The sequence below is a fragment of the Microcebus murinus genome, chromosome 14 (assembly GCF_040939455.1).
Source record: "Microcebus murinus isolate Inina chromosome 14, M.murinus_Inina_mat1.0, whole genome shotgun sequence".
In the NCBI taxonomy this organism is placed as follows: Eukaryota; Metazoa; Chordata; class Mammalia; order Primates; family Cheirogaleidae; genus Microcebus; species Microcebus murinus.
In genome coordinates, this window is record NC_134117.1 from 55,146,715 (window position 1) to 55,171,674 (window position 24,960).

General features: G+C 39.3%; 1 protein-coding gene across 2 annotated transcripts in view; it reads right to left on the minus strand.

Annotated features, from left to right (window-relative positions):
• The window catches only part of P4HA1 (prolyl 4-hydroxylase subunit alpha 1), an 81,846-nt gene extending 58,667 nt beyond the window's left edge, over positions 1–23,179 (minus strand). For both annotated transcript variants that reach the window (XM_076010085.1, XM_076010084.1), the window contains exon 1: positions 23,049–23,179. The gene's annotated coding sequence lies outside the window, so the exon portion shown is untranslated. The remainder of the gene's footprint in view (positions 1–23,048) is intronic.
• Positions 23,180–24,960: the final 1,781 nt, after the last annotated feature.

Here is a 24,960-nt window from a genome sequence, read left to right on the forward strand (position 1 = left end):
GTAATTTCTCTCAAAGGACCTAGTATTGAGTTTTCTTATCTACTATGTTCTATGTAAAAAATCTTAGCCTAAGACATAGCTATCGCTATTTATTTTTTCCTTTTTAAAAATCTGGCAGCAAAGCCCTTCCATATTTTTTCTCTATGTCCCTGGTAGTACTGTGTTTTCTAATGAGGATATCAACTAACCAACAGAAAGGCTTTACCCCACTTTCCCAGATACCCTGCTAGCACTCTTCTCTTATTCCTTCTCCACTATAAACCTGGACTTTATGTCTTTCTTATTACCTTACAGAAGAATAAGTTAACATAGTTTGCCCCAGTAACAGGCTCCTTCCTATTGGTAACTCTGACTTGTGCAGGCACCTCAGACTCTTGCCATGCGGCTTGAGCTAAACTAACAGGTTCAAGACTACATCGAAAGATCCCTATTCCACAAAAGCTGAAAAATAACCCCACTTTCCCCATAACTTGAATCTCAATAAAAATAGATCACCACAAAACTGACTTTCTGAAAGTACTCCTAAATCTCTTCCCTCAAGTTTGCTGCAAACTTTGAGATACTTCCAGAACCACAAGTAGTGAAATACACTGCTCTCTTGGCTGCCTTACAGTGATTTTGGGAAGGTTTCTAGAATGTAGCAGATGTAGACACTTCCTCTCCTGGGCTTCTGCCAAAGCACAAGGCTTTTTCAAAAGGCTGGGCTGTCTGAAGAGTCTAGAATTTTCTGTTTAAACAGATTTCTGTCATAATCTTCTTCATGAGTAAATGCTATTTCCAGAAAATACAAATGTTTTCACTGTACTAACAAAAGGCTAATCACAAATGTTGTCTAAACTTTTAACTCGGATGAGAGTTTATCACATAAGAGGTTATTTTTTCATTGCCAAAATATACTTTGTCACTGAAGTTTGTCATCTTTCATTGTCTTTAAACTGCACAATGAATCAAAAACCATTAACCTACAGAAATAACTAAAAAGCTTAAGCTGCATTTTTCTTCAAGTATAACACAGCTTGAAAATATTTTAAGAATGATAGTTTATATAAAAATTCAGAACATTAATCATATGAATAAATATAGCTTTACCTTACATCATGCTTCAAAATAAATTCTAGATGGATTAAACAGTTATAATCAACAACAATAACAAAATAACATCAAAAGAAGTTATTAGATCTCTAAAAGCAGAGAATGTCTAAACTCAAAAATGAGAAAACAACATATCAAAAGCCAGATGCAATTTAAATACACAAGATAATTTCAATTTATATGTCAAAAAAAAACCCTGTAAACTATAGACTAGGAAACTTTTTTTTTTTTTTTTTTGGAGACAGAGTCTCACTTTGTTGCCCAGGCTAGAGTGCGTGCCGTGGCATCAGCCTAGCTCACAGCAACCTCAAACTCCTGGGCTCAAGCAATCCTACCGCCTCAGCCTCCCGGGTAGCTGAGACTACACACATGCGCCACCATGCCCAGCTAATTTTTTATATATATATATTAGTTGGCCAATTAATTTCTTTCTATTTTTAGTAGAGATGGGGTCTCGCTCTTGTTCAGGCTGGTTTCGAACTCCTGACCTCGAGCAATCCACCTGCCTTGGCCTCCCAGAGTGCCAGGATTACAGGCATGAGCCACCGTGCCTGTAAACTAGGAAACTATTTAAAGAAAACAGAACTCTTTTAAGGAGCTCATACAAATCAATATTTAAAAAAACACTAAAGATGCTAATTTAGAAAAATGTATAATTTGGAATGTCACAAACAGAAACCATAAATAGTGAAACCAAAACAAATGCTCAAACTTATTAGTGGTTAATGACATAAAAAATTAAAATTCAATACCATTTTTGTCCATCAAATGAACAACTAAACAATTAAAATTGTCTAATGATGTTGTTATATGTCAAAAACCTTAAAACATATCCTTCACTTATGAAGTGAAAAAATAAGATTTAAAAATTAACATCATACAACCCTGGTGGACTCTATACTGAATGAGATTAAGTTTTCATTACCTTGATAGACAGTTGTAAATAATTCATACTGATCAAAACAAAGAAAAAAATAACATCATAATATGACCGTAAAAATATGCAAGAAAATATACCGAGGATATTCACCAAAATGTAGTTGTCTCTGGGTAGCAGAATATTAGGTGATTTTTTTCTATATCTCTATATTTTCCAGATGTTCTTAGTATATTTATTTTTATAGTGACAAAAATTATCTTCATACAAAATAATAAACATAAAACATCAACTCTCAGATTAAGGCACCCTAAACCTTTTAAGATAACTACTCTCTAACAAAAAAGTGGCTAAGAAATACTGTAAATATGAGTATGTTCCACTTTCTAACTCTAAAAACCTCCAGATTTCTTCTTCTCCTTTTCAACAATACTTAAGCCTATTAGAAAGCAAACCCAATTATCTAGTAGCGAACTACATTGCCAAAGTAGCACACTTTCTCATCCTTTCCTCCTATAGACAGACGTATGACCCAGCCTAGATCAGTCACTGACCCTCATCCCCATGAACATAATGGTTGAGTGATGGGCTTGTGAGTAGTAGAAAGCAGCTCCTCTGGAGTTGCTAAGCTCATAGGATGTGAATCTGGAGCTGCCCTGTGACCATACTTCTACACTTATCTAGGATCTATAAACAGGACAAAGTCATGCAGAGACACGAAGTTCCAACCCCCAGGGCACTGATTCTTTGCAACTATTGCTTTGAATTTGTGAGCTATCCCAACAATCTCCCAACCCAGCTAAGACAGCCTGCAAATTCCTTTTCTTAAGCTAGTTTAAGATGGATTTCTGTCACTTGCAATAGAAGTGACCCATACAGCATTACTCCATACCAATCAAAGTTAATAACAATGAAGATAGACCTCTATAGCAGTGGATCTCAAACTTTAGCTATATCAGAATCATCTAAAGGTCTCAGGAGTCTAATTTGCACAAGTTTCCAGGTGATACTGATGCTGCTGGTCTAAGGATTGCACATTGAGAACCACTGGATACAAACATCCCCTTGGTATCACCTCTCCCTTTAAAATAGATTTTACTTCAATTTATCTTATGTAAAAATATAACTGAATTTCTAATTACTCTAGGGAATGGTTCTTCTACTCTAGGGAATTCCTCTAATCTATTTAAATACCATGTCTCATTTACCCTCAAGTGGCATGTTAACTGGCAAGCATCTTCATCAATCACAGGTTTTTAAAACAATGGTTTCCCTACTTATGATGTCTCACTTCCATTTATTTCCACCTTCACTCAGCAGCTTGCAAAGCAAATCATCATGGAGCATCTAAGAATCAAGTATCCCAAAAGACATAATGGCTTTATCAAGAATAGTAAGCTACAAATGCCTACTGTTCTAAACCTTCAAACAACCTTGAAAGAGAATTTAAATGGGTCAAAGTGGATGCAATCTCAAACATCATCCCTGAGAAGACTTGCTTTTAAAAAAAAAAAAGGAATTTCTTGATATAGGCCATTCTTACTGGGGTTAGGTGGTATCTCATTGTGGTTTTGATTTGCATTTCTCTAATAATTAGAGAGGTTGAGCATTTCTTTATATGTTTGCCATCAAATTGGTACTGACTGATTTAAACTTCGATTTTCAAATGGTGGCAATACCCACCAGAGATTCGGTGGGGGGACCCAATCTTAGGGATGGGACGAGCATTCTGGAGGGGGAGGGCATAACTCTAACCCTTCTTAGGGAGAGGCAAAGATATACAATGTAACCAAAATGTTAAACAAAACAAAACAAAAAAACTTTCTAGCAGGTGGTGGGCAGGCAGGAGTGGGGAGGAGGAAAGGTATGTATGTTTTCATAACTTGTACGGTGCATACCACCAGGGGATGGGACATTTCGGGGGGAGGGAGGGGGAAGGAGCAATATTTGTAACCCTAATAATATTTGTACCTCCATAATATGATGAAATAAAAATCATGTTCTAATAAAAAAAAAAAAGGGCCGGGACAGTGGTGGCATAAAAACTTGGATAAAAACATAAATGGAGGCCGGGCGCGGTGGTTCACGCCTGTAATCCTAGCACTCTGGGAGGCCGAGGCGGGCGGATTGCTCAAGGTCAGGAGTTCAAAACCAGCCTGAGCGAGACCCCGTCTCTACCATAAAAATAGAAAGAAATTAATTGGCCAACTAATATATATAATATAAAAATCAGCCGGGCATGGTGGCTCGTGCCTGTAGTCCCAGCTACTCGGGAGGCTGAGGCAGGAGGATCGCTTGAGCCCAGGAGTTTGAGGTTGCTGTGAGCTAGGCTGACGCCACGGCACTCACTCTAGCCTAGGCAAGAAAGCGAGACTCTGTCTCAAAAAAAAAAAATAAAATAAAATAAAATAAAATAAATGGAGCTGGGCGTGGTGGCTCACACCTGTAATCCTAGCACTCTGGGAGGCCGAGGCAGGCAGATTGCTCGAGGTCTGGAGTTCGAAACCAGCCTGAGCAAGAGGGAGACCCCATCTCTACTATAAATAGAAAGAAATTAATTGGCCAACTAATGTATATATATATATATATATATATATATATATATATATATATATATATATATATATATATATGAAAATTAGCCAGGCATGGTGGCGCATGCCTGTAGTCCCAGCTACTCGGGAGGCTGAGGCAGGAGGATTGCTTGAGCCCAGGAGTTTGAGGTTGCTGTGAGCTAGGCTGATGCCACGGCACTCACTCTAGCCTGGGCAACACGGCGAAACTCTGTCTCAAAGAAAAAAAGAAAAAAAAAAAAAGACAGAGGAGGGAGGGAGAGAAGAAGACAAGGAAAGAAAAGAAAACCCAAGTGTCAAAGATCCAAAGATAATTTATATACTGGAATAAAATTTAGTGCTGTAACAGTATGGATAAGTTACTGATAATATTTTGGTTCTTGGTTGGATGGTAGGTTCATGAGTGTTTATTACATAATTTTGTAACATACATGTATATTGCATATAATGTTTGGTATGCAGATTATATTTTTAAAACTATAAAAAAAACAGTATGGAGGAAATCTTACTGGGAAGTATTAATATTTCTCAGGTAGGCCTGGATAAAAATAAAATGCAAAGTGTACTACTATCCAAACACAAAAATTTCCTACAGTCCTTCTAGGAAAGTCCAGTCCCATACTTTCAACAGGTCAATCAAACCTGGGAACAGATCTTAAAATAGCTCTACTGTACTGTAAATACAGATGGTCCCCAACTTATGACAGTTTGACTTATGATTTTTCAACTTTACAATGGTGCATTCAGTAAAAAAAAAAAAAACCATACTTCAAGTTTCTCACATCCATCCACTGTTTTTCACTTTCAGTACGGTATTCAATAAACTACATGAGATATTCAACATTTTATCATAGAACAGGTTTTGTGTTAGATGATTCTGCCCAACAGTGAGCTAATGTAAGTGTTCTGTTCTTAGCACATTTAAGGAAGGCTAGGCTAAGCTGTGATGTTCAGTAGCTTAGGTGTATTAACTGCATCTTCAACTTAAAACATTTTTAACTCACAATTGGTTTATTGGCATGTAATCCCATCGTGAGCCAAGGAACATTTGTATTTACAACACTGAGTTATCACAAGTCATTGAATTTTAAGTACAAATTACTCAATGAATTACTAGAACAGAGCACCTGGCAAATAATTCTATTAGTCTTTCAGTCTAACATCTTTCTTCCAAGAAAAAGTTGCAACATTTTTAAAAGTTTGTTTTTCCCAGACAAATCATTCCAAAGTTTATAAGGCAGACTAAAGAATTTTTTTTTTTAAGGCCAGTGAAGTAAAGCAGTGGGAGTGGAGAAGAAACAGAAATTTTTAACATGTTGTGATCAATTAGTTGTGAACACCACTGCAGTTAGATCAGCCAAGAATGCTTCATATTCTAACCTAAATGTTCACTAAAAATTTTCCTCAAGGGTCATTTTAACAGACTCTCCACACCTTCTACACTTGATCCAAAACTTCTCTTTTATTTATTTATTTATTTTTTAAGACCGAGTCTCATTTTGTTGCCCAGGCTAGAGTGAGTGCTGTGGCTTCAGCCTAGCTCACAACAACCTCAAACTCCTGGACTCAAGCAATCCTACTGCCTCAGCCTCCTGAGTAGCTGGGACTACAGGCATGTGGCACCATGCCTGGCTAATTTTTTCTATATATATTAGCTAGCCACTTAATGTCTTTCTATTTATAGTAGAGAAGGGGTCTCGCTCTTGCTCAGGCTGCTTTCAAACTCCTGGCCTTGAGCAATCCGGCCACCTCGGCCTCCCAGAGAGCTAGGATTATAGGCGTGAGCCACTGCACCCAGCCCAAAACTTCTCTTTTAGAAGGTTCCAGTTTTAGTTTATTTTTCCTCATACAGATCCCTTATTCAACTGTTGGTCCTCCTGACATCTGTGTTCAGACTTCATCTTTCTGACAGTTTTCACAGTCAACACAAAAGACCACCATGAATTCAGGCTTCTAATTCAGGACACAACAATATGCTATATAACAGGACTTGGGCATGTCTTTTCCATCTAAGCAGGATGTATCTTCCAAGACAAATGAGTGATTACTAATAGAACTAGTCATATTTATGTTCTTACTCTATAATCCCTCTGCAAATTGCCATTTGTTTTAACTTAACTCCATGAATTCCAGTCATACTTCCACTCTCAAAGAGAGTAAGCTACATGTCTAGTACTTAAGAATATGATGGGCAAGTGCTTTAATGCTATGACCAACTTTTCTATCAAAAACTCAGAAATCATGCTAGCTTCTTTCCCACTGAGCAGTGAGCCCAGTTGTTGGCATAATTCCAATTGAATAGCATTTCAAAATTCATGTTGGAAATCAGCACTAAGCCAAGATATTACCCTTAACTGAAAGTGCTACATACATGGGCCATCTTTGGGAAGTTCTTCCAAAGTCCTAAGTTTTCCATGTCAGAAAGAATCTCAAGGTAAGATCATTTCCAAAACACACACCTGTTTTTGCCAATAGCCCTTCCACCACTCCTTTTCTCTTTCTTCTGGAAACTGCCCCCTTTTGCCTTTTTTGCCGTCTTATTCTACCTTTAGTTCATTCCCATAGGTTCAGCAGTCATGTTACATACAGTGTGATACTTCTCCCTAATCAAGTGGCTATTCAAAGTTCTTTCCTGGAAATTTTGGAAATGAAACTGAGAAAGAAATAGCAGTTACTCTTTGAATTACTTAACTATAGAAATAAAGCTCAAGCAAACTTAGGGACCAGGTTTTATCACATAGGTCAAAAAAGTGGATGAAGCTTCTATGGGAAGATTAAAATGTGAAGTAAAGACTGGGCGTGGTGGCTCATGCCTGTAATCCTAGCACTCTGAGAGGCCGAGGGGGGCAAATTGCTCAAGGTCAGGAGTTCGAAACCAGCCTGAGCAAGAGCGAGACCCCGTCTCTACTAAAAATAGAAACAAATTAATTGGCCAAATAAAAATATATAGAAAAAAATTAGCCGGGCATGGTGACACATGCCTGTAGCCCCAGCTAGTCAGGAGGCTGAGGCAGGAGGACTCAGGAGTTTGAGGTTGCTGTGAGGTAGGCTGACGCCACAGCACTCTAGCCTGGGCAACAGAGTGAGACTCTGTCTCAAAAAAAAAAAAAAGTGTGAACTAGATATACACAAAAGAAGAAAGACAAGAGAGAAGAAAATGTTCTGATATTCCAGTTATTCTTCAAGTCTAATCACATTCCTGACCTTTTAAGACAACTCCCTTTCCCCACAATAATTCAATGAATTCCCCTATGTGCTAATATGAGTTGGGTTTCTGTTTAACCCAGGGTATCAATTAATATAGTTTCTCCCATCAACCCTGTAGTTAAAACTTTTATAGTCAAATAAATAATGAAGTAAGGTAAATAATTCTCAGGTATTTATCCCTCTCCACTCCGTATCACCAAAATGCAATATTTCTCAATGCTATTTTGTTTTTGCTTGTCAGAGATCCAACGAATGCTGCATCTATATCAGAGAAAGAGTTTATGAATAAATTTTAATCCACTTTTTAAAATATTTAAATCAGAATTTGAATTCACATTTGGAGTTAAATAAACTCAATGTTTCGAGTTTCTGTTTGAACTAGGAAAAGCCAGGTTCCCCTAAACAAATAATGCAGGCTAATGAACAACATTTGAGAAAGAAATGAATCTTATTAATATTAAAATGGTACCATTCTTCACTGATGTTTAAACTATATGATATACCTCTCAACTATTTCAAACACCTTAGGTTATAAATACATATATTTCCAAAAGCTCAGGATTCTTATTCCCAGAATAGAGAATCTAAAATTTTACCATAAATGATATCAAGAGCCCCCTCCAAATGAGTAAGACCCATCAGTAATGTTCACCTTTATTTAGTGGTGCCTTTAACAGGAACCAGAATAAGCAAAAACGAAAAGTATCAAAATGAGGCCAAATGTGACCTCCAACAAGTAATTTAAAAAGCAGGGCCAGGCGCGGTGGCTCACGCCTGTAATCCTAGCACTCTGGGAGGCCCAGGCGGGCAGATTGCTCAAGGTCAGGAGTTCGAAACCAGCCTGAGCAAGAGCGAGACCCCGTCTCCACTAAAAATAGAAATTAATTGGCCAACTAATGTATATATATAAAAATTAGCCGGGCATGGTGGCGCATGCCTGTAGTCCCAGCTACTCGGGAGGATGAGGCAGTAGGATTGCTTGAGCCCAGGAATGTGAGGTTGCTGTGAGCTAGGCTGATGCCATGGCACTCACCCTAGCCTGGGCAACAGAGTGAGACTCTGTCTCAAAAAACAAACAAACAAAAACAAACAAAGCAGTAATTTTTTTAAAGCAATTCTTTTTTTTTTTTTTTTTTGAGGCAGGGTCTCACTCTGTCACCCAGGCTAGACTGCTGTGGCATCATCATAGTCATTGTAGCCTCCAACCCCTGGGTTCAAGTGATCCTTCTCTTGCCTTAGCCTCCCGAGTAGCTGGGCTACCCAAGCATGCCACCACACCTACACCCAGCTAATTTTTATTTATTTTTTGTACAGACAGTGTCTCACTGTTGCCCAGGCTGGTCTCAAACTCCTGGCCTCAAGCGATCCTCCCACCTCAGCCTCCCAAAGTGCTAGGATTACACACATGAGCCACCACACCTAGCCAAAAGCAGTAATATAAATGAAAGTGCCTAGGATGATACCTGACACATAGAAGACACTTAAGAAATGCCAATTACTTTTCTACGTGGGTCAAGAACTCAAGAATAGCTGGATTTGTTGCTAAGAGTGTCTCAAATGACATGAAAAGCTAGATTTGCTTTGTAATTTGGAGAGTGCTAAATATATAGGTGTGGGATTTTTAAAATCTAATTTCTAAGTTTAAAGAATACATTTACATAAATATATAAAATTTTTTTCAGACTTTATACAGTAATTAAAAGAAATGTTTAAAATGTTAACAATTGAGAAGTAGGATCACAGGCAATTTTCTCTTTACTCAACATTTACATTTTCTTTAATAAACATAATTAAATAAAATTTTAATAAAAATGTATATTTCTGGCCGGGCGCGGAGGCTCACGCCTGTAATCCTAGCTCTTGGGAGGCCGAGGCGGGCGGATTGCTCAAGGTCAGGAGTTCAAAACCAGCCTGAGCAAGAGCGAGACCCCGTCTCTACTATAAATAGAAAGAAATTAATTGGCCAACTGATATATATATATAAAATTAACCGGGCATGGTGGCACATGCCTGTAGTCCCAGCTACTCGGGAGGCTAAGGCAGAAAGATAGCTCGAGCCCAGGAGTTTGAGGTTGCTATGAGCTAGGCTGACGCCACGGCACTCACTTTAGCCTGGACAACAAAGCGAGACTCTGTCAAAAAAAAAAAAAAAAAAAAGTATATTTCTATAAACAAGTGAACTAAAAAAACAAAAGTCAAAGTATATAGATTAAGTCAAATCACAGAGTTAGCAAAACCCAACTGAAAACTATATAGATCTACTTTGCAAACTGGCATAATATCACCATCAATCCCTCTTGCTCCAAAACAAATTCTGCCTACTTTTGATTTAAATAGGAAGTCTTGACAAGACAACTTTGGTTTCACCACCCCAATGACACAAGTGAAAAGTAAAGAATTTTCTATTCTATGCATTTTAGATTTCTTAAACTTAAATAAGGAATATGAAGGGAAGGCAAATGATTCCAAAAGCGGAAATTTTCAGTAAAACTTCAAGACTGAATTTTTGAAGCAGTTATACTACTTGAAAAATGATCATTTAAAAAATAAATGGCATTCCCTTTAAAAAATGACCTTTATATACAAATAACCAGTCACAGGAAGCAATAAAAACAAAAATGCTCATCTGCAACAGCAACAAATAAGTTAATTACCTGGGAATAAACTTAGGAAAACTTAAATTTACCCTAAAATTAACTGAAAATGGGTCAAAGATCATTTTGAAGTTTAAAACAATAAACCTCTTAGAAAAAATATAGGTATAAATCTTCAAAACCTTGGATTAGGCAATTAGGCATAACATCTAGGTAACAGCATCTTAGATATGACACTTTAAGCACAAGAAGCCAAAGAAAGAAACAGACAAATTGGACTTTGCCAAAATTTAAAACTTTTGTGCTTCAGGTAAGTAAAGACGGCAGACAGATGGGGGAAAAATTGCAAATCATATTTTTTTTTTTTTTTTTTTGAGACAGAGTCTCACTTTGTTGCCCAGGCTAGAGTGAGTGCCATGGCGTCAGCCTGGCTCACAGCAACCTCAATCTCCGGGGCTCAGCGATCCTACTGCCTCAGCCTCCCGAGTAGCTGGGACTACAGGCATGAGCCACCATGCCCAGCTAATTTTTTGTATATATATATTTTAGTTGGTCAATTAATTTATTTCTATTTTTGGTAGAGACGGGGTCTCACTCAGGCTGGTTTCGAACTCCTGACCTTGAGCAATCCGCCCGCCTCGGCCTCCCAAAGTGCTAGGATTACAGGCGTGAGCCACCACGCCCGGCCTGCAAATCATATTTTTGATAAAGGTTTAGTAGTATTTAAATATATAAAGTACTCAGAACTCAACAATTAAAATATCCATTTAAAAAATGGGCAAAGCATTTGAATAGACATTTCTCCAAAGAAAATATACAAATGGCCAATAAGTTCATGAAAAGACACTCAACATCATTAGTCACTACAGAAATGCAAATCAATACCACAATGAGATACCACTTCATAGCCACTTGAACAGCGATTTAAGAAAATGACAAGCCAGGCACAGTGACTGTGCCTGTGGTCCCAGCTACCTGTGAGGCTGACAGAAGGGAGGAATGCCTGAGTTCAGGAGTTGGAGGTTGTAGTGTGCTATGATTGCACCTGTGAATAGCCACTGCACACCAGTATGTGTGACATAGTGAAGATCCCATCCCTTAAAACAAAATGGGAGGTATTAATATGCCAGATATCAAACTATACTACAAAGCTGTAGTAATTAAAACAATCTGGTATTGGCACAAAAATAGGAATATTGACCAGTGGAACAGATGTGAAAATCCTGATATAAAACCATCCTCATATAGCCATCTAATCTTTGACAAAGCAGACAAAAACATACACTGGGGAAAAGAATCCCTTTTCAATAAATGGTGCTGGGAAAACTGGATAGCCACTTGTAGAAGGCTAAAGCAGGACCCATACCTTTCACCTCTCACAAAAATCAACTCACGCTGGATAACAGACTTAAACCTAAGGTACGAAACTATTAGAATTCTAGAGGAAAATGTTGGAAACACTCTCCTAGACATCGGCCTAGGCAAAGAGTTTATGAAGAAGTCCCCAAAAGCAATCAAAGCAGCAACAAAAATAAATAAATGGGACATGATGAAACTAAAAAGCTTCTGCACAGCCAAAGAAACAGTCATGAAAGCAAACAGACAACCTACAGAATGGGAGAAAATTTTTGCATCCTACGTATCCGATAAAGGGCTGATAACTAGAATATACTTAGAGCTCATGAAAACCAGCAAGAAAAAAATCAAATAACCCTATTAAAAAGTGGGCAAAGGACTTGAACAGAAACTTTTCTAAAGAAGACAGAAGAATGGCCAACAAACATATGAAAAAATGCTCATCATCTCTAATCATCAGGGAAATGCAAATCAAAACTACAATGAGATATCACTTAACTCCAGTGAGAATGGCCTTTATCAAAAAGTCTCCAAATAATGTGGCGTGGATGCAGAGAGAGAGGAACACTCCTACACTGCTGGTGGGACTGCAAACTAGTTCAACCTCTGTGGAAAGCAATATGGAGATACCTTAAAGCGATACAAGTGAATCTACCATTTGATCCAGCAATCCCATTGCTGGGCATCTACCCAAAAGATCCAATGACACTCTGCAAAAAAGACATCTGCACTCGAATGTTTATAGCAGCACAATTCATAATTGCAAGGCTGTGGAAACAGCCCAAGTGCCCATCAATCCAAGAATTGGATTAATAAAATGTGGTGTATGTATACCATGGAGTACTATTCAGCTCTAAGAAACAATGGTGATATAGCACATCTTATATTTTCCTGGTTAGAGCTGGAACCCATACTACTAAGTGAAGTATCCCAAGAATGTTAAAACAAGCACCACATATATTCACCAGCAAACTGGTATTAACTGAGTAGCACCTAAGTGGACACATAGGTACTACAGTAATAGGGTATTGGGCGGGGGGGGGGGCGGGTATATATATACATAATGAGTGAGATGTGCACCATCTGGGGGATGGTCATGCTGGAAGCTCAGACTTGTGGGGGGAGGGGGGAAAGGGCATTTATTGAAACCTTAAAATCTGTACCCCTATAATATGCTGAAATAAAAAATAAATAAAAAAAATAAAAAAGATCCCATTCCTTAAAAAAAAATGACTACAAGTATTGACAAAGATGTGGAGAAACTAGAACTCTTGTATATTGCTAGTGGGAATATCAAATGATGTAGCTGGTCTAGAAAACAGTTCTTCAGTTCCTCAAAAATGCTAAACATAGAATAACCATATAGCCAAGAAATTTCATTCATAGGTATATACCCAAAAGAAATGAAAACACATGTCCACAGAAAAACTTTTGCATAAATGTTCATAGCAGCATTATTCATAATAGCCAAAATGGTAGAAATCACTCAAATGTCCATTAGTGGGTAAATAAAATATGGTATATCCATACTATGGATATTATTTGTCCATAAACATAATTGAAGTGCTGAAAATGCTACAACACAAATGAACTTTGAACATGCTAAGTAAAATAATCTAATAGAGACAAAAAGTAGGAGAGAGGGAGAATGGAAGTAACTGCTAATGGGTCTTGGGATTTCTTTTTGGAGTGATAAAAATGTTCTAAAACTGATTGTTATGATGGTTGCATGATTGTGAATATATTAAAAGCCATTGAAATATATACTTTAAAAGGTTAATTGTATGATACATAAATTATTACTCAATAAAGCTATTTAAAAAAGAAATCAACATAAGTTCTCATTTTACTTGGGTAAATATCTAGGAGTGAGAATGCTGTGTCATATGGCAAGTGTATATTTACCTTCATAAAAAACTGCCAAACGTTTTTCCGAAGTGACTATACTGTTTGCCTTACCATCAGCAATGGATGAAAGTTCCAGTAGTTCTACATTCTAACCAGCATTTTGTATTTCCAGGGCTTTTCCCTTAGTTTTTAAGTTTCTTAATCTTCTCAATAGGTATATATAGTGGTATCGCATTATAATTTTTTTTTTTTTTTTTGAGACAGAGTCTCGCTTGTTGCCCAGGCTATAGTGAGTGCCGTGGCGTCAGCTTAGCTCACAGCAACCTCAATCTCCTGGGCTCAAGTAATCCTTCTGCCTCAGCCTCCCGAGTAGCTGGGACTACAGGCATGTGCCACCATGCCCGGCTAATTTTTATATATATACATTAGTTGGCCAATTAATTTCTTTCTATTTTATAGTAGAGACGGGGTCTCGCTCGTGCTCAGGCTGGTTTCGAACTCCTGACCTCGAGCAATCCGCCCGCCTCGGCCTCCCAGAGTGCTAGGATTACAGGCGTGAGCCACCGCGCCCGGCCGCATTATAATTTTTTCGTTTTTTGAGACAGAGTCTCACTCTATCACCCTGGTTAGAGTGCAAGGCATCATGGTAACTCATTACAACCTCAAACTCCTGGGCTCAAGTGATCCTCCTGCTTCAGCCTCCTGAGTAGCTGGAACTACTACATCCAGTTTTTTAAAAATTTTTTGTAGAGACAGGGTCTTGCTATGTTGCCCAGGCTAGTATCAAACTCCTGGCCTCAAGCAATCCTCCCACCTCAGCCTATCAAAGTGCTGGGATCACAGGCATAAGCCACTGTGCATGGGCCCCTTCTGCTGTTTTTAACTAGGTTGCTGACTTACTGAATTTTTTTAGTTCTTTATAAAGTCTAATTTTTGTCAGATATGTGATAGGGGAATAGTTTCTCCCAGCCTCTGACTTGTCTTTTCATTCCCCCGACATTGTGTTTGGAAAAGCACAAGTTCTTAATTTGGATGAAGTCTAATTTATCAATCTTTTCATTTATACATCATGATCTTGGTGGCATATCCAAGAAATCTCTGCCTGACCAGAAGTCGAAAAGATTTTTGTCCTAGGTTTTCTTATAAATATTTTATAGCTGTAGGTTTTACCCTCAAAGATTTATGAACCATTCTGAACTAATTTTTGCATAAAGTGTGAGGTACATAGTGGGGCTACAATAAAGAAAATTATTCTGGTTGAGCTCAGTGGCTTATGTCTGTAATCCCAGCACTTTAGGAGGCTGAGGTAGGAGGACTGCTTGAGCCCAAGAGTTCAAGACCAGCCTGAGCAACATAGTGAGACTTCATCTCTATAAAAAATATATACATATATATTAGCTGGGTGTGGTGGCACACCTGTAGCCCCAGCTACTCAGAAGGCTGAGGCAGGAGGATCATTTAAACCCTGGCGCTGTGGCTCACGCCTGTAATCCTAGCACTCTGGGAGGCTGAGGTGGGTGGATTGCTCGAGGTCAGGAGTTCAAAACCAGCCTGAGCAAGAACGAGACCCTGTCTCTACTATAAATAGAAAGAAATTAATTGGCCAACTAATATATATACAAAAAATTGGCCAGGCATGGTGGCACATGCCTGTAGTCCCAGCTACTCGGGAGGCTGAGGCAGCAGGATTGCTTGAGCCCAGGTGTTTGAGGTTGCTGTGAGCTAGGCTGACGCCATGGCACTCACTCTAGCCTGGGCAACAAAGCAAGGCTCTGTCTCAAATAAACAAACAAACAAACAAACCCAGGAGTTCAAGGATGCAGCGAGCTACATTCACGCCACTGCACTTCAGCCTGGGCAACAGAGTTGAGGCTCTGTCTCTAAGGGAAAAAAGAAAGAAAAAGATTTTGTTTTCTATTTTGATGTTTGAATGCTGATTGCTTTCAACTTCTACCCCTTTCCCCCTTTTGTCCCTATCCCACATCTGGGTAAGTCTAATAAGAAAGCCTAGCCATTCCTTCCCTTGGTGTCAGTGAGAAGTTCAAACCAGGTAAATCCCACGCATGGGAGCCATCACACAAGCTCTATCTTCTAGTCACAGATAAAAACCACCCTGTTTCACTCTCCCTTGTCCTTGAGGAATCCTTTTGCTGTGTGCATAATCTTAATTTCATATCAACTAGTGCCTGTATGTCATTTTTGCCAACAATTATATAAATTCCTGGCCAAGGTGCTGCCCATTGTCCAACAGGGGATACTGGGTATCCAAATAAAACATTCTTTTTCTTCTTTGCATATCAACATCCAACTGTTTCAGACTATACTCTCTCAACTAAATTACCTTTATATTTTGCCAAAAATGAATTGAGAATTTTTGTGTGTTTGGATTCTCTATTTTGTTTCATTGAACTGTATGTCTGTCTTTTCTCCAATACCACACTTTCCTGATTATTGTAGCTTTAAAGTAAGTCAAAATCAGGTAGTGTGAGTCTTCCAATTTTGTTGCTCTTTTTCAAAATTGTTCTAGCTTTTCCAGTTCCTTTGCTTTTCCATATTAATTTTAAAATCAGCTCAACGGTTTCTATAAGAAATCCTGCTGGGATTCGAACTGATTGCATTGAATCTATAGATCAGTTTTTGAAAGACAGATATCTTAATATTGAGTCTTTCAATCCATGAACATGGTATAATCAGTGTTTTATAATTTTCAGCATATAAGTCTCACACATATTTTATAAAGTTAATACTAGAATTTTTTAAATTTCAATTTCTAGGGCCGGGCGCTGTGGCTCACGCCTGTAATCCTAGCTCTTGGGAGGCCGAGGCGGGCGGATTGCTCAAGGTCAGGAGTTCAAAACCAGCCTGAGCAAGAGCGAGACCCCGTCTCTACTATAAATAGAAAGAAACCAATTGGCCAACTAACATATATATATATAAAATTAGCCGGGCATGGTGGCACATGCCTGTAGTCCCAGCTACTCGGGAGGCTGAGGCAGAAGGATTACTTGAGCCCAGGAGTTTGAGGTTGCTGTGAGCTAGGCTGACGCCACGGCACTCACTCTAGCCTGGACAACAAAGTGAGACTCTGTCTCAAAAAAAACAAAAAAATTTCAATTTCTAATTATTCATTACCGGTATATAGAAATGCAATCAATTGTTGTATATTGACCTTCTATCTTGCAACCTTGCTGAATTTACTTATTCACTAGAGCTTTTTTTGAATTTTCCACATAGACATGTTATCTGTGAATAAAGACTGCTCTTCATCTCAAAGGTATTGGTAAAGGGATGTAAAAAAAAAAAAAAAAAAAGACAAAGGAGAAAATATTTTAAATTTTAAAACTAAAAAAAAAAGAAAAAAGAAAAAAAGATTGCAGCCGGGCGCGGTGGCTCACGCCTGTAATCCTAGCACTCTGGGAGGCTGAGGCGGGCGGATTGCTCCAGGTCAGGAGTTCGAAACCAGCCTGAGCAAGAGCAAGACCCCGTCTCTACTATAAATACAAAGAAATTAATTGGCCAACTAATATATATAGAAAATTAGCCGGGCATGGTGGCGCATGCCTGTAGTCCCAGCTACTCGGGAGGCTGAGGCAGAAGGATTGCTTGAGCCCAGGAGTTTGAGGTTGCTGTGAGCTAGGCTGACACCACGGCACTCATTCTAGCCTAGGCAACAAAGCGAGACTCTGTCTCAAAAAAAAAAAAAAAAAAAAAAAAAAAAAAAAACAACAAAAAAAAAGATTGCTCTTCAAAACACACTGTTAAAAGAAAAAAGACAAGCCACCAACTGGGAGAACCTATCACCACTCCTAGACATATAACATGAAGTATAAACCAGAAAATACACAACCTGAATCCAAACTCTAAAAAAAATAACAATAAAAAATAGACGGTATGGTAGCATGCACTTGTAGTCCTAGCTACTAGGAGGCTGAGGCCAGAGGACTGCTTGAACCTAGGAGTTTGATGTACGTTGAGCTATGATTGTGCTACTGCACTCCAGCCAGGGCAACAGAGCTAAGACCCTGTCTCTAAAAAATTTCAGAGAACAATTCATAGTTGGAGAACTTGAGAAATTACATGGGCAATAGTGCAACAGAGCTAGGTAGTGAGGTGAGGAATCTTATATATGCAGAAAATAGATTAAAACAGACATCTGAAACTAGTTAAAATTTTACAAATTTCCATTTCTATTACTTACTCCCCAGAAACATTACAAAAAGAACCTTCTTCCAAAATTTTAAAAACATAGTTATAGAGTCCATTTTTGCCATCATTGCAAACATTCATAATAGGATACACTGCTCCTCTATTTGACCCTTCATACAATGTCAATGCCTTTTAATTTTATGACTTTTAGTTGTCGACTATTAATTCTTACGTCTTACTAAAGTTCCAAAATTAAAGTAACTCTGATTCTTGTAATGGAATCATCTAGAGATTGTTTAACCCATTCTGCACAGATGAGGAACAAATTCCCCTATGTACCTATAGTATTATTCAAATATCATTCCTAACACAAAAAGGTTAAATATACTCTGATCTGACCATCATCAACTCAGACCAAGGCCCATCAGTTCAGAGTAAAATACCCAAAACTAGCTATAGCAGCCCCTTTTCTCTTCCTACATGGATTTTTGCTCTGAGGCCCAGGTATACTTGACCTTAATTTCATCCCTTCCAAGGCTATTCAGCCCGAATTCCAGTCTATCTATTCTCTTTCTAGCCTACAATTCCTTCTTTTTTCTAATGCCAGATTCAAAGTTCTTAAGTTGAGATAGACAAAATAAGATGTGTATTAGAACAGGGAAAAATGAACTCATCATTGCAGAGAATGTGAATCTAGATATGCATTTCCACTCAGCACTCAGATTTAATACTGAGTAAATGTTAGAACATGTTGGTATATCACGTAACTTTCATGTCATATTTCTCCTATGAAATGTTTCTCGTTACTCTTTTGATTCTCCCAGTCTACTGAGCACATTATAAATGCCTTTAAAATGTTCATTAAATTGAGTGGAATGACTAATTTAATTACTACTAATCAGGAACCCTACTTTATTTCAACTCTAGATATTGAAAATGTTTCTAATTCAGTGGCAAATGTTATTTATTTATTTTTTCCTTTTATTATCTCAGAGTTACTCTAGACAACTGCCAAGCAAGAAGTAACATGAAGTATAAATCAGAAAATACACAACCTGAATCCAAGTCCTACCTCTGCAACTTTGTTCTTGGACAAATTTCTTGACTTCTTTGGGCCTCAGTTTCATTTGTAAAATGGGGATAATATAAAACTACCGCACATAATTATTTTAAGAATCAAATTATATACTATATAAAACACTTAATAAAGTATTTGTTATCAGGTAGATTATATAGGAAGACTCCAAATCTTTTTAGAGCCCAATCTAATCCCTACAAAATTCTTTTAGGGGGAAGAATAAACTACTGATAAAAGGTTTTTACTTATCTATTTATTTTTTTTGAGATAGAGTCTCACTCTATTGCCCAGGCTAGAGTGCTGTGGCGTCAGCCTAGCTCACAGCAACCTCAAACTCCTGGGCTCCAGCCATACTCTGGCCTCAACCTCAACTGGGACTATGGTCACGTACCACCACGCGGGGCTAGTTTTTTCTATTTTTAGTAGAGATGGGGTCTCACTCTTGCTCAGGCTGGTCACAAACTCCTGAGCTCAAGCCCAGTATGATGTCATCCGCCTATAGTCCCAGCTACTCAGGAGGCTTAGACAGGCAGATTGCTCAAACCCAGGAGTTTGGGATCTACAATGATGCCATTGCACTCTAGACCAGGCAACAGAGTGAGACCCTGTCTCAAAAATAAATAAATGAATAATAAATAAACCATCAAATTAGTCTTCTTTTTGCACTTACAATAAAGTAACAACTCAAATGTCTAAGAGAGTAAGGCTGAGTATACTAATTTGATATAAGATTACTATTTAAATGAGAAATATCTAAACTACCAAAATATGAACACATTTGTATGAAACACTAAGCAGGAGAAGGAAGTCCAACATAGTATCATCGGCTGATGACAACTATGTAAGAAGCATGAATCTCTGTAATGTATTTTTAGCCAATGTCCAACTAAATATACTAATAGCCATGCTGATCATTCAAAGAAAGACCAAAAACAATGATTTTAATTGTATCAAGTTTAAACACTGCTAGAGTAACCTAAATGAGAGTCCTTTTGAGTTTCATTAAGTTTTTATTCAGACACTATATTTATTTGGCTACAGGAAAACTAAGAACAGCTTCAATTTATACAAATAAACTGGCTCACACCTGTAATCCCAGCACTCTAGGAGGCTGAGGGAGAATCACTTAAGCACAGCAATTCAAGACCAGCCTTGGCAATATAGTGAGATCCCGTCCCTACAAAGTATGTTAAAAATAAGCTGGGTGTGGTGGCACGCACCAGTAGTCCTAGCTACTCAGGAGGATCCCTTGAACCCAGGAGTTTAAGGCTGCAGTGAACTATGATCCCACCACTGCACTTCAGCCTAGGCCACAGAGGGGAAGGGGGAGGGGAGAAAAACAAAGCCCTAACTAGTTTCACATGGATACATACCCGTTTTATTTGGCTTATCTTTTATTTTTTATCTTATTTATGTATTTATTTATTTTAAGATAATGTCTTTCTCTATTACCCTAGGCTAGAGTGCAGTGGCATCATCATAGCTCACTGCAACCTCAAACTCTTGGGCTCAGGTGATCCTTCTGTTTCAGCCTTCTCAGTAGCTGGGACTAAAGGCACGCACTACCATGCTTGGCTAAGTTTTCCTATTTTTAGTAGAGCCGGAGTCTCACATTTGCTCAGGCTGGTCTCAAACTCCTGACCTCAATCTATCCTCCCGCCTCAGCCTCCCAGAGTGCTAGGATTACAGGTTTGAGTCACTGTGCCCAGCCTGGCTTGTCTTTTATATATTCTAAGGCTGAGGTGTGAGGACCACTTGAGCTCAGGAGTTCGAGACCAGCCTGAGCAAGAGTGAGACCCTGTCTCTATTAAAAACAGAAAAATAAGATGGGCATCATGGCACATAACTGTAGTCCCAGCTACTCAGGAGGCTGAGGCAAGAGGATGGTTTGAGCCCAGGAGTTTGAGGTGGCTATGAGCTAGGCTGATAGCATGGCACTCTACTCAGGGCAACATAGTGAGACCCTGTCTCCAAAAAAATAAAATAAATTAAAAAATAGGTTGAGAACCACTACGATGTATCTCACAGGTCAATCTAAGAGCAGTAATTATATCCTACTTGATAATTAGTTGCTAAATAAAATAAGGTACTCCTTCCACAGAAATGAAGGCTCACAAGCCTTAATGCTGTTACAATTCTTGCCAGAAACCTAGAATAAAAGCAGTAGTTTGAACTTAATTGCCCTATGAAAGATACTGCTTATCAGTAGACAATCTACTCTTTTCTACTGATAAGTTAACCTACCTTTCTATCTTATCAATAGAAAAGGTTAATAACCCCTTACCAAAAAGCCAAGATTCAACTGCAACAACCTGGCCTACATAGCTGATATAAAACTTTCTTTTTTCAATAGCCTTTTGCAGTGCCTAAATTTCTTTGCAATAATTAAAAGCTGTACACATTTTTCATCTGTTTTACCACCTAAGTTACCAAAATACAAAATGACCAATGTAATTATCCTCTTACCAAAGTCTTGTTTTCAGTACCTCATAATAAAACTCATTTCAAGCTGTCAATGGAGACAGCACAATCCATCTAAAAGAGATAAAAATGGTCCTTTTCCTAGTGAGTTTATGCAAATCAAATAAGCATTTACCATCAGCCATCAGAGACAATGGGCGGGACTTAAGGCACAATGTTCCAAAACCAAAACTGACATGACTTTAAAAGTGATAAAATCTATGCTTCCCACAAGAAAGAAAAACGTAAAATTTGAAGTTCATATTTAAGGTTCTAAAATCACACTCACAGGCAAAAGGCCAAAATTAGAGAAAAATCACAGAATGTCTATTCACATTTCAAATCAAGACAAAACATATTTAAGATTGTTCACTTTCAGCTTCTTGAATATTTTCTGCTTAAAGCATCCATTTTATCCATAGAAACTTGATCAGAAAATCCTTTTAAAATGTTTTTAAAGTTAATTTCCAATGTTCCTGCTATGCAGACTCAAATTTTCATCTGATTATTTTAGGAAAAGACTAGCCTCATTCATAAGCTACATCTAACCCTAAAAGAGAAATTTCTTCCCAGAACCTTAAAAAAAAATTGACCAAAAGGTTGATGAAAGAACACTGCTGCCACGTCTTTCCCCCTCCCCCACTCACGTAGTGGCTATTTCATCCCTTCAGAGTGCATTCCAGGGGAAAAGTCCAAGAACCACAGCTCTCGGAGAAACCAGAAACAGTTAAGTGAAACTGTTTGAAACTGGCAAGTCTCTGGCCTTTTAGATCAATTCCTAAAAGAGGATCTAGCTGCTCCTTCAGCCCTTTCTTAAAGAAAACAGCGCAAAATTCCAGGAGTCTTCTCCACTCTATCCGGAATGCATTAAGATGTTAGCGTCTAAAAACTGGATTGGTATTTAATACATTCAATTATTTAGGAAAAGCAGTCTCGTACTTATCACACCATCATCCCCCCCTCCCCCTTGAAACACACATCTGGGGCCAGACCTGTAATCCTAACTCAAAATTCTCGGACAACCATGGAATTTGTTTGATTGGTGTGGACTTTTAAAAGCTGCAAAAGACAGAGAGAGCGGGGAACCTTTAAAAATTTTTTACGTGGAAGAAGGAAGGAAGAAGCCCAACTTCCCCGACTACCAGGGGACCTGACAGGCGACTTCCTCCGCGCGAGCAGCCCGAAACTCGGCGCCCCGGGCTATGTCTAGCTGCTGAGGAAGCACCGCCGCGTGCAACAGCTGAGTTGAGCCAGAACTTTCTGGGTAGATCCACTCCCCAGACCCAAGACTTTCCGATAGGGCAAAGATGCCTGGAGTGCTCCAGCTTGAGCTCCGAGCTTTAAAACCCACTTTCCGCTGCCGCACGCTAACCATCTGCGGCTGTGGCGGCCAAAAAACCACGCCCCGCCCTGGCGTTCCCCTCGGCTTCGCCGGACGACCAGGTGCGAGGGCAGCTTGGAGAAATCAACAGGGTGATTCCTCCCCGGGAAGGAAAATTCAAGAAAGTCCTGGTCCCTGGGGCGGGGACTGAGGCAGCCTCAGCCCCAAAGGTCCGAGGCGCAGCGGGGGCGGAGGTGGGAAGGGGAGCGCGGAGGAGACCGGCAGCCGGGCCGCTGGAGTCCGGAGTCGCGTGGCGCAGGCGAGGGGCCGAGTCTCCAGAGCGAAAGGTACCGAGGCTGCTGTGGTAAACTGGAGAAGCCCCGGCCCCAGACATCCCACCCGAGCGGGGCGGTCCGGGTCGCCGCCGCCGTCCGAGACAGACCACAGCTGCCCACGGGCCTCAACTTCAGCCTCCGAGGTCGAGGGAGCGTCTCACCTGTAAAGTGGGACGGGAGGGTGGCGCGCTCTTGTGTCCCCTCTCGCCTGCGCTCGGGCCGGTTACCTACTCCCTCCCCTCAGCCCGCTGGCGGCGCGACTGGGCAGCAGAGGGAGCCAGTTAGCCCTTTTATAACCTCTAGGCCGCAACGGCAGCGCCGCGGAGGTGGCGACTGCAGCCCTCGCTACGTGAGCTCGATCACACCCGCGCCCCAGCGACTGCGCAGGCGCCAAGCCCCGGACTCCCTCCGGCCCCCATCGTGGCCCGCCCGTGTAGTCTGAGGCCGAGAGGAGGGGCTGGGGCGGGCAGCCCAGGGGTGGGCAAGCAGGCCTGGGATGTAACGCGCCTGCGCAGGGTTCGCCTTTCCCCCCCCCCGCCAGCGTTACCGTGGTTACCACCGGATTTTTTTTTTCCCCCCCGCCCTGCTCCCCCAATCTCCTGTTGAATTTCGCTCCTTAATTTTAGGGTCAGCGTCAGTCCTAAGCGACGGAGCTATCAGCAGTGAAATGGCTTAAAATGAGAAGAGGAACTTGAGAGTGTAAAAAGTAATACATGGACGTGTAGAAAATAAAGCAGAATTTTCTTGCGGGGGGGGGGGTCGAAATAATACAGTGCTTTCAGTCTTGGTATCACAGTAGTCTTGGCCCTAAAAGTCTTCTTGCTTTGCTAATCTCCCTCTCTCACCTCTACAGTCATTTTATACTAATCTCACTCTGTCTCTCATCTTTATACTTTGTCGTTATATAATAGACTGAGAGCTCCAGAGTAAGATTATCTGGTTTCAGATCCTGGTTCAGTTTTGTACTACACGAGGCATCAACAACCTCTCTCAGGTTACTACTCACCTATAAAATTGAAATGACAGTATTATCCATCTTGTAAGATTATTGTGAAAATAAAATGAGATAATTGTATATAAAACACTTAAAACATGCCTCAAACACAGAAGGACTTAGTAAATATTAGATATTGCTGTAGCATTGGGCAATTTATATAAAGCACCCAACGTTGTGTTTGGTCTTGGTCTAAGATTTGCTTCAAGTATACAGTATTCCCAAAAGAGGAGAACATTACTATTAGGGTGCAGACAATGAAGAAAATAATTTTTTCCTTGTCAGTGAAAGAGAAAAATGACTTCCCTAAGAATTGTTATTCATTAAAAATTGTTGTTTCTGTAGTTTTCCATGTATGCTAAAAAAATGCAGCAGTAATTAACATTTGACTCTTATCTGGGAGGTGAATTTGTTTATGTAGTTACAGCAAGAGTCAGAGAGGGGGTACTTTGGGAGCCCCAGGCAACTAAAAAGTAAATATAGGGATGTCTAAATCAGTGGCACTCAAAGAGTGGTCTACAAGGTCAAAATTAATTTCATACTAAGACTTATTTGCCCTTTTCATTCTAATAACAATACAGTGGGGTTTTCAAAGACTACATGTCCTATGCTATTGCAACAGATTGAATGCAAAAGCAGATATAAAATCTTCTATTAGCCCAGACACTAAAGAGATTTGCAGAAATGTAAAATAATACCACTCTTCTCACTAAATTTTTTTTGCTTTGGAAAATAGTTATTTTTGTTAAAAAATATTTATGTTAACATATCACATATTTTATTGTTTTTAAGGAATTAATAAACAAATATTTCATGTTTTTGTTTTAATTCCTAATACAGTAATGTTGATGGATATGATCCACATAAAAGCTTTCTGGAGTCCTCAATACTTTTTAGGAGTGTAAAATGGTCATAAGACCAAAGAGTTTGAGAACCACTAGTCTAAATAAATAGGGGGGAGCCCTTTGACATAGAGGCAAAGATATCTTCTTGTTAGAAAATCTTTGCCTCAAATAGAGCTGTAATCTACATATCCACTGGTCCTGTGGTAGAGCTGACTCTGAAAATTGACAATTTAC